Below are 11,500 nucleotides of genomic sequence, written 5' to 3'. Positions count from 1 at the left end.
GTTTCAGGCGGTCGCACACCGGACGAGAAGCGCAGCGTCGCATCGCGCCACGTCTTTAAAATTCGAATACATTATTTTCTATGAGTGTAGGCACTCCGTCTGTCCGCGGTGCCCAGCTACGTCGTGTTGTACTTGTAAGAATTGTTCTAGACATGCCGAAAATTTGATGCTACAGCACAGCAGCTCTTCTTCGTTTTCTCTGATGCACCAACTCTGCAGCAGCACTTCTTAATTTACAGGTTGATTTGAGTGGAATGAAGAGAGGGCCAGGATTATGGATTTTAAATACAGAGCTCTTAAAGGAAATTAGTTTTAAAGAAGGAATAGAAAAATTAATAAAAGAAGAACAGAAAAATCAATTGTACAAAGAAGATAAAAGAATATGGTGGGATAATGTTAAATATGAAATCAGGAAATATGCAAAGGATTTTAGCAAAATGGTGAAGAGGGCAAGGAATTTTAAAGAGAAGGAAATAAGAAAATAATTAAAAGATATTTTAATTGAGGGAGGAGAAAATGTGCAAAAAATTGTAATATTAGAAGAAAAACTTAAAGGAATAGAAGAAAGGAAATTTAGAGGGGAGATGCTAAGAAGCAGGGCAAAATATGTAGTAGAAGGGGAAAAATGCACAAAGTTTTTCTTTAATCTAGAAAAAAGTAGACAGAGAGAAGGGATGATCAAAGAAATAAAAGGAGAAAAAGGTGAGATAGTAAAAGAAACAGAAGATATTTTAAAAGAAATAACAGAATTTTACAAAAAGTTGTTTAGTAAAGAACAAATTGAAATGACAGAAAAATAATTTTTAATAGCAAAAATAAAGAACAAATTGAATTTAGATGATAAAAAAATTAGTGATGAGGAGATAGGAAAAGAAGAAATAGAGTGTGCTATAATGCAACTGAATAATGGAAAGAGTCCTGGAAGAGATGGTTTACCAAGTGAGTTCTACAAATATTTTAAGGAAGTGTTGACACCAATTTTAAAAGAAGTGTATGATGAGATTTTTAAAAGGGAAGAAACAAGTAATTTTATGGGGATTGGGGTTATTAATTAATATATAAGAAAAGAGGACATAAGAATGATTTTAAAAATTACAGACCGATAACAATGCTAAATACAGACTTTAAAATTTTATCAAAGATTTTATCAAGCAGACTAAAGAAAATTTTACCTAACATAATTGAAACAAACCAGGCGTATGCTATAACCACAACCTCGCCCCTCCCCACCCCCCAACCATTCGAATTTCTGTAGGCGGGAATTATTTTTAATGATATTCTAATGGGCCGCTTTGTGATATCCCCAAAGCCCGGAAACCAACGCTGTAGTCCAAACGAGCCATTCGTTGTAGTTCTTGAAAAGGGATTTTTTTTTTTTAACGAAATATCTCCCTTTGGAGTGGCCCTTTGCTTTTTTATGACCAAACATACACACTACACACTGACTAAAATTAAAAAAGTGAAAAAGCATAATAGGACCCCTTTAAGACAAGAGAAAGAAATATTTTTTAAGAAATGGATGGAAGTGGGGATAACAAGAGTGAGAAATGTCTTGTGTGAATTTAAAGAGCTACAATATAGAGTGTGCTATAATGCAATTGAATAATGGAAAGAGTCCTGGAAGAGATGGTTTACCAAGTGAGTTTTACAAATATTTTAAGGAAGTGTTGACACCAATTTTAAAAGAAGTATATGATGAGATTTTTAAAAGGGAAGAAACAAGTAATTTTATGGGGATTGGGGTTATTAATTAATATATAAGAAAAGAGGACATAAGAATGATTTTAAAAATTACAGACCGATAACAATGCTAAATACAGACTTTAAAATTTTATCAAAGATTTTATCAAGCAGACTAAAGAAAATTTTACCTAACATAATTGAAACAAACCAGGCGTATGCTATCAAAGGAAGAGATATTACAGATACAGTAAGTAGTATAAGAGATGTAGTGAGTTATATGTTGGAAGAAAGAAAAAGCGGATATGTTATAAGTTTAGATCTAGAAAAAGCTTTCGATAGAGTAGAACATGAATTTTTATTTGCAATTTTAGAAAAGTATGATTTTGGGAAGAATTTTATAAAATGGTTGAAGATTATATATAAAGGGGCAAAAAGCCAAATAAAATGTAATGGGTTTTTAACAGATGCTTTTAGTGTTTTAAGATCAATAAGACAAGGATGTCCTTTGTAAGCTCAGTTATATAGTCTGGTAGCAAAATCTTTGGGTTTAGCAATAATGGAAGAAAAAGAAATTAAAGGAGTTGATTTAGGAGAAAATGAAGAATTACAAAAAATATATCAATATGCAGACGACACAACATTGATAGTCAAGGATGTCAAAAGTGTTAAAAAAGCAATGGAAATATTAGAAAGGTATTGTAAAGGATCGGGGGCAAAAATAAACATACACAAAACAGTGTATATGAATATAGGGGAGGGGGAGAAAATTCAAAATTTCTTTCCTTTTAAAGAGGAAGAAAATTTAAAGGTGTTAGGAGTGAGAATTGGGAAAAATGAAAGAGTGATGAGGGATATGATGTGGGATGAAGTGATTGGGAGGATGGAGAGAGTTTTAAACTTTTGGAAACAGAGAGGGCTAACATTAAAAGGAAAGGTGTTAGTACTGAATGCCTTAATGTTAGCAAAAATGTGGTATGTGTTAGGAGTTACACCGATGCCAGTGTGGATAAGCAAAAGGATAAAAGCAGCTGTTTTAAAATTTCTATGGGATTCTAAACCATCAAAGATTGCATATGAAACAATAATAGGTGATGTGAAAGAAGGGGGTTTGGGATTACAAGATCCAGAATTAAAGAAAAATAGCTTTAGAGTTAAAACAGTGAGGCGGTTTTTAAATGAGGAACATCAATCAGAATGGAAAAAGATTATGAAGTTGTTTTTAAACAAATGTGGAAATATGAATATTGGATCAGATATTTTATGGATGAAACTGAAGCAAAACTTGATGATTAGAATCCCAGAGTTTTATATAGAAGTCTTGGAAGCATGGGGAGAATTCAAAATAAATGTTTGTATAAAGCCCGAGAGGAGAGAAGAGATGCTAAATCAACCATTGTTTTTAAATGATAATGTCTTATATGAAGGGAAAGAATTGTATTTTAAACAATGGATTAATGCTGGTTTTAAAAGAGTGAAAGATATTTTATATGAAGTAAAAGAAGGTTTTTTGCCATTTCAAGCCATTGTGGATGAGGTGAAAGAGGTTGAAGATGATGTAAATGTGAAAAGTTTAGAAAAGCAATATGAACAGGTAAAAGAAGCAATCCCTGAACAATGGATAAAGAAAATTGAGGAAGATAAGGGAAATGAAGGGGGGGAAATGAAGGTGTTTATAAAAGACAAAGGAGAAAATGTTTCTTTTAATCAATGTTTGGTGAAAGAATTTTATGTGTTTTTTAGGAATTTAGTTTTTAAAGAGCCTGTAGGGTTAAAGTTTTGGGAAAAAGTGTTCAATGATTTTGATAAGAGAATGTTATGGAAAAATTGAAGGAAATGGTATATGGATGCAAAAATTGAAAATTTTGACTTTTGTATAAGACATAATATAATTTTCTCAGAATTAAAACTGCATAAAATGGGATTAACTGAAAATGCTTTGTGTAAAGTTTGTTTAATAAAGGAGGAAGGGATTTTACATATGTTTCTAATATGTACAGAGTTACAGTCTTTTAAATCTAAAATGAAAACTGTAGTAAAAGAATTGTTGGGGGACAAAGGGGATGAAATTGAGAAAATTTTTGGAAATTGAACCTGAAGGACCTGAAGGGGAAGGTTTTAATATTGAATGTTTTAATGGTTTCTAAGCTTTGGTATGTTTCTGAGATGCCTAACAATGCTAAATACAGACTTAAAAATTTTATCAAAGATTTTATCAAGCAGACTAAAGAAAATTTTACCTAACATAATTGAAACAAACCAGGCGTATGCTATCAAAGGAAGAGATATTACAGATACAGTAAGTAGTATAAGAGATGTAGTGAGTTATATGTTGGAAGAAAGAAAAAGTGGTTATGTTATAAGTTTAGATCTGGAAAAAGCTTTCGATAGAGTAGAGCATGAATTTTTATTTGCAATTCTAGAAAAGTTTAATTTTGGGAAGAATTTTACAAAATGTTTGAAGATTATATATAAAGGGGCAAAAAGCCAAATAAAATGTAATGGGTTTTTAACAGATGCTTTTAGTGTTTTAAGATCAATAAGACAAGGATGTCCTTTGTCAGCTCAGTTATAAACAACATTTTAAAACAAGAGAAAGAGATATTTTTTAAGAAATGGATGGAAGTGGGGATTACAAGAGTGAGAGATGTCTTGTATGAATTTAAAGATGGGTTTTTACCGCTACAATATATTGTGGATGCGATGGACGAAGCAAAAGAAGAATACAGTAAGCAAGAAATAACAAACAAATATGAAATCATTAAAAATGCAATACCCAAAGAGTGGATTAAAAGAATAGAGAGTATGGAAGGAGAGCAAACAGAGGAAAATATTTGTGAAACTGGGGGAGAATTTTTTATGATTTTAAAGGATATACTGTAAAAATGTTTTGTGTGTTTAGAGATGGTGTTTTTAAAGAGCCGATTGTAAATAAGAACTGGGTGGAAAAATTCAACGATCTAAAAGAAGAATGTATATGGAGAAACATGAGGGGGAGGTGTGTGGAAACAAAGTTGGAATGTTTGGAGTATTTTATAAGACAAAGTGGTTTTTACTAAGACTATTTTAAATTAAATAGGAATGGAACAACATGCGATGTGTAAAGTGTGCCAGGAAAAAGAAGAGGGGATTTTACATCAGTTTTTACATTGTAAAGAATTGGAGGAATTTTTAAAGAAATGTAAATGTTTAGTTAAAGATTTGACAGGGGAGTGGGATGAAAATCTAATGGAGTGGAACAGAGTGGTGATGTTTGGATGGGAAAAGAAGTGTCAAAACAAAACCTTTATTAATCTGTGTGTAATGCTAATGAAAAGTGCAATATGGGAGAGAAGAACTGTGGCTAAAAAGGAAAAAATTGTTTTGGGTGTGTGGACTGTTTTTAAAAGGAAAACAGAACTGTACATGGAAAGACTATGTGTATTTTAAAAGTGAAAATATGTTGGATGCATTTTATGTTGTTTTTACACCAAATGTTTACTGTGTTGTAAAAGATTTAATGTGGAAGCTGCCGGGGAGCGAAGGATTTTTCTAAATTATGTATGTAAATGTGTGATGTGATGTAGAGACAAAAAAAAGAAAAAGACGCACCCGATCTCGGAAGCTAAGCAGGGTCGGGCCTGGTTAGAATTGGATGGTAGACCGCCTGGGAGTACCAGGTGCTGTAAGCTTTTGGGTTTTCTTCACTACTTATCTAATACACTGGCCTTTAGAGTGGCTGATCTTTAAATAGCCCGCTCTTTGCGGAAGCTCTCGCTTATGGCCATACCACCCTGAGGGCGCTAGGGAGCTTCACGGGAAATGACTTGGCAGTTTGTAGTAGGCAATAGGTGAGAGAGGCTCACCTTGTTTTTTTTGTTTTGTTTAATTTGTGAATTTTTATTGGTTTTTGTTTGTTAGAGTTTTTACACTTCCAAGCAGCAGTTTGCTGTATGGGGAGTAATTTTCTTTCTTCTTTTTGAAAAATGGATGGATTACAAGGCAAAGAAGTGGACACGGCAGGAGGAAGACGAGTGCTAATGGACAAAGAAACGGATAAAGGACAACGAGATGGACAAGGACGAATGGATTATAACAAGAGGATTTATTCTAAAGATGCTATGTTGATTGTTGACATGGCGGATCAGAGAGATGCAAGAGCAGAGGACATCATCAAAGCAGTGAACGAAAGGATTGGAGGAGGAAAGATTCTAGCAGTCAGACCAAGGCAAGGAAAAGAATATGAAATTACATTGATAAACAGGGAGGCGTGCGATGGATTTGATGAAGGACTGATGATAAAAGGAAAACTGTGTGAGATTCGACAACTGAAAACAAGGGAGTATGTGGTTTCTTTTATACATTTGCCAGCCTATATTGAGGACTCTTACATTTTAGACAAATTACAAAATTGGGGAGTAACACCTGTTTCAGACATCAGAAGGAGAATGTATCCGGGCACAGACATTGCGGATGGTACAAGGTACCTAAGGGTGAAATTCCCTAAAAGAAGTAGTGTCCCTGCCATACAGTACAAAATTTGACACGGAGGAGGGAACGCAGTATTTATGGATCATTCATGATTGTCAGGTTAAAACCTGTCGATTGTGCATGAATCCGGGACATGTGTTCAAAGACTGTCCAGAATTCAAGTGTTTTCAGTGCGATGAGCAGGGACATTTCGTGAGAGATTGCGATGCAATTAAGTGCCCGGATTGCAGAAAGGCGATGTTAAGATGCGAGTGTTGGATGGAGGATGAGGATGAAATTCAAAATATAGAGTCAGAAGATGTAGGAGGGCAAATGTTGAAAGAAACTGAATTGCAAAATGATGGAGAGACTGAGGAAGAAGATGGGGTGAATAAAGAGGCTAATGTGGAAAATCAGAAGGATATGGAAGAGAAAAGACAGGAATGAGAAATGGAGGAAGGAATATGGACATCACTGGAAGTAACACAAGGGGCATTGGAGGAAATGGAGGAGCAAGGACTAAAAGACAAGGAGGAGGAAATGCAAGAGACAACTGAAGAGGAGAAAGAAATGGACAGAATAGGGTACAGAAAGGACAAAAGGGAGACATTAAGAAGGAGGAAAAAAAAGACTTAAGAAAAGAAATATATTCTCCCACAAAATTTTCCCCTTAATCTGTTCAAGCGCTGATGGAAGAGGAGGAGGAGGTAGACTAAGAAAACAATGTTTGGTTTTATTTTTTTTATTATTTATTAATTATGCTTTTAACCATTGTAAAAGATGTGGGCCTTATGCAAAGTAGCTGATATGATTGTATTGCAAGAAACAAATTGGAAAAATGAAAGTGTTGAAAGGTTTCAAACAAAATGGGATGGTAATATATATGTGAATAATGGAAAAGAGAAAGTAGGGAGTGGTGTAGCAATTTTAATAAAGAGAGGGGTATGTGAAAAAAGTAATATTGGAGGAATGGGTAGGGAAAAGTATGGCTGTTAAAATAGAAAAATATGAAGAGAATGTAATCATTAACAATGTACATGAACCACATGAAGAATTTTTTTTTTAAAAAGGTGAATTTTAACATAAAAAGTTGGCAGGATGTTATTTTAAAAGTAGATTTTAATACTGTTTTTTTTCAGAATTAGATTTGGCAAGTAAAATGGTTTTTAAAGCTGAGAAGGGTAGAGAAGAGCTGGTGAAGGTAATGAAGGAAAGTGATTTGATAGATGTATGGAGAGAGAGAAAGTTTAAGAATACAAGTGGTAATGAATGAATTCAAACAAAGTAGAATTGATTATGTTTTATGTGATGGGGAAATGGAGGGGAATATCAAACGTGTATATTATAAAGAAGTTGGTCTTAGTGATCATTTCTTTTTAGGGGTGAAATTAGATTTTACAAGAATAGAAAGAGGAGTAGGGGTTTGGGTTTTAAATGCAGCAATATTGAAAGATGAATCTTATAAAGAAAAATTAAGCAAATAGTAGAAAACAGTAAAATGCATAAGATGTATGAAGAAAAAAGAATATGGTGGGATAATGTGAAATGGGATATAAAGAATGCTTTGATACAATACTGTAAAATAAAAATTAAAAAAAAGTGAAAACCAGTAAGGAATTGAAAATAAGAAAAGATTTGGAAAAAGTAACAGAATAGAGGAAAATGAGGAAGAAGAATTAGGGGAAATGTTAAAGTTACAAGAACAGTTAAGAGAAATTGAAGATGAAAAATGTAAGGGGGCTATCATTAGAAGTAAAGCAAAGTATGTTGTAGAAGGAAAAAGAAGCACAAAGTAATTTTTTAATTTGTACAAAAATAGACCGAAGGCAGATTTAATAAAGGAAGTGGTAGATGAAAATGGAGAAAAGGAACAAGGAACTGAAGAAATCGTATTAACTGTTAAAAGCTTTTATTAAGATATGTTTAAGGGAAGGGGGATAGATAAGAAAGAAGAAGAGTTTTGTTTAAATCAAATAAAGGTAAAGGTTTTAGAGGAAGATCATGTTTTATGTGATGCAGAGATATCGGAAGATGAAATTGATATAGCAATAAGACAATTAATTACAGGAAAGAGCCCAGGTATAGATGGATTAACAAATTAATTTTATAAGAGTTTTAGAGAGTTGATAGTACCTGTCTTGTATATGAAGCATAAGTATATGATGAGATTTTTTTTTAAAAATTTAAAAAAAAGGAGAATGAAGTTAGGAATGGTTAAAATTATTTATATATATAAAAAAAAAGAGGGAATACAAATGATCTAGCTAAATACAGATTTTAAAGTTTTAGCAAATAGATTGAAAAGTTTTACCTAAAATTATAAGCACGACTCAGGCATATGGAGTACAGGGGAAGGATATATTAGATACTGTTCAAAGTATAAGAGATATAATGTTTTATATGAGAGAGAAAAATAAGGGGGGATACTTAATTAGTTTGGATCTAGAGAAAGCCTTTGATAGAGTGGAACATTAATATTTATTTAATGTCACTAAAAAGTTTGGATTTGGGGATCATTTTAGAAGATGGATTATGATTTTTTTTATTCTAATATTTACACATGTATTAAATGTATTGGTTTTATATCTGAATGTTTTAAACCAACGAGATCGATTAGACAAGGATGTCCGTTATCTGCTTTACTATATTCACTTGTAGCAGAGCCACTGGGATTAGCAATAAAAGCAGATAATGAGATAAAAGGCATAAGAATAGAAGGAAATACTGAACAAGAGCCAATATATCAATATGCAGATGACACAACATTGTTGGTTGAAGACGTTCAAAGTGTTATGAGGGCAATGACCATTTTACAGAAATACTGTAAAGGGTCAGGAGCAAAGGTGAATGTCGAAAAGAGTGCGTGTATGAGAATTGGGAAGGTGGAACTTCTACCTCAGCAAGTACATTTAAAAAAAGAAGAAGAACATATAAAAACACTGGGGATCTGGGTAGGTGTGGATTTGAATAAAGCTGATGATTTTAACTGGGAGGGAGTTTTAAAAGGAATTGAAAGACGACTGAGATTTTGGAAATTGAGAAATTTAACATTAAAGGGGAAAGTATTGGTGATAAATGCTTTAGTGCTTTCTAAAATTTGGTGTAACAATAAGCAGGTTGAAAATCAGTGAACTTACCCTTTAAGGCAGGGGTGGTTCATGGTGTTTCTGCAGAGCCACATCCTGCAGAGTTTTGCTCCAACCTTCATAAAAAGACTGTAGCCTTCTGACTGTCCCCTTGTCCAAATACCCACACTTGCGGTCTTGGCCACTTGAGAGCGTGTGCGCGTGACAGTTAGTAAGTGCGCAAGACTGTCCCAAGTCTTAAAAACTAAAATAAAGCTATGTAAACACTTTCATTTTTACAACACTACAAGTGTGTCCCATCAGGTAATGAAAAGTTTGACACAGACTTGTGGTCTTCATGCTCACTTGAACACTTGGGCCAAATACAGGAAATACGTCATATAAGTAGTCAAGTGGTCAAGTGCAAGACCGCAAGTGTGGGTATTTGGACAAGGCATGTAGCTTTCTAGTAACCCATAGACCTTGATTAGCTTGTTCAGGTGTCTTTGATTAGAGTCCGAGAGAAACTCTGCAGGACTGTGGCTCTTATGTGCACCAATAATGCAATTATTTCCGATAATCCAAGTAAAAAAAGATGTTTACATGACATGGGCAATCCTCTTCACTCCAGATACCATGCAGTTTTAATTATTCTGATTACTCGCCAAGAAGTGTTGTTGACAATTATTGAACCCACAATCATTAGGCATGTTACCGCTGTCCACTTACATCAAATGCAACATGACTACAGTCAGAAGGTTATTAATCGCTGGTGAACATCAAACATTGCTTTCTCACAATGTTCCACTGTCATCAAAGATTCTCCCTGCTTTGTATAATCAATCCATTATTTACATTGTGTCTACCCTACACTCTACACTAATGAGAGGATTCGCAAGCTTGCTTAACTCAGAATATTTTATGCAGTGTTCAAGAAGTCAACTGATATGTCTGTGATTGGCTACACTGCTCAAATCTGATTTGTCAATATCCTATTTTTAGAGCCTCAACTGAGGGTTTCTCTTTCGTTTAAGGGTGTTTATCACCCTCTTGAACCCCCGTAGAACCGGGCCTGCTTCAGAATAATGTCATGGAGTTCATTCATGGAGTTGTGTGAATTATACAGATTTTGCCAATCTTGCCAAAATCCCATTAAAATAGCATTATGAGGGTGCATGTAAACATAATCCATGATTACAATATAATATTTGACAGTTCGGTCTGTCTGTTCATCTATAGTTGTCATCATCTGAACTCTTCCGAGTATTGTCGCCATCTGAAGTCTTCACAAGTGAGGCTGGATCCAAACTGGAAGTGGCGTAATCTCCAGTGTACTTGGGATAGACATCCCGGGATAGAAACAGGAAAGCAAAAGGAGAAATGTTAGCATAGCTGCTGTTCATATTGTTTCAGACAAAAGATGATTATGTGCACTTTTTGCTATTTCATCAGTTATAACTGGAGTGCAAAAGATGGGTCTAAAAATGTGTTATAATCTAGATTTAAGCTTGGTGAGTCCCGAACATTATTAAAAAGGCTATTTCAGAGTTTAGCAGTAAAATGCGAAAAAGCTCTACTTCCTTCATTGGACTTTGATATCCTGGGTACTATTAATAGTTCAGAGTTTCATATTTGAATGTATTGTAAAATGTAATTTATTTCTGTGATCAAAGCTGAATTTTCAGCATCATTACTCCAGTCTTCAATGTCACGTGATCCTTCAGAAATTAAGACTGATTTGTTGCTGAAGAACCATTATTATCAATGTTAAAAAATAGGATTCATTGTTAAATACAAGCGTTAAAGCAAAAAAAAAAAAAATCTCTTGACTGAATTTTTCCTCTGCCAAACCCCATTCCACAGTCATACCTGTCACACACCCGGTTTAAGAGCAGTTTTTTTCTTCTAGTATGACATACTCAAAGAACATTTGCATTTAAATAAAGGCAATTTTGAACTGCATTTCTATTATTTACACACTTTTATGAAATTTCAATGTTTTCAATCTAAATCTTTAACAAGAATTGAGTCTTTGTGATGTAGTCATACAAATAATTAACCATTTGCATAACTTTTCAACAAGTTTTTATTTCTCAAATAATAAAAGCCAACAGAGAATTATTTTGCCACAAAGCGAGCTAATATCACAAACTATATATATAATATAAGTTGTTTTTAACCTAGCCATTATACCCTGGGCATAATAATAATAATAAATTCAGTTTTAACCTGAGCATTATACTTTGAACATTATAATAAGAAATTATAACACATTGTTCTAACTCAGCCTGTTAACACTAAACAAA

This window comes from Sinocyclocheilus rhinocerous, unplaced genomic scaffold (assembly GCF_001515625.1).
Source record: "Sinocyclocheilus rhinocerous isolate Xijiao unplaced genomic scaffold, SAMN03320098_v1.1 scaffold701, whole genome shotgun sequence".
In the NCBI taxonomy this organism is placed as follows: Eukaryota; Metazoa; Chordata; class Actinopteri; order Cypriniformes; family Cyprinidae; genus Sinocyclocheilus; species Sinocyclocheilus rhinocerous.
The sequence above is the reverse complement of the archived record's forward strand: the minus strand, read 5'-3'. Positions refer to the sequence as shown.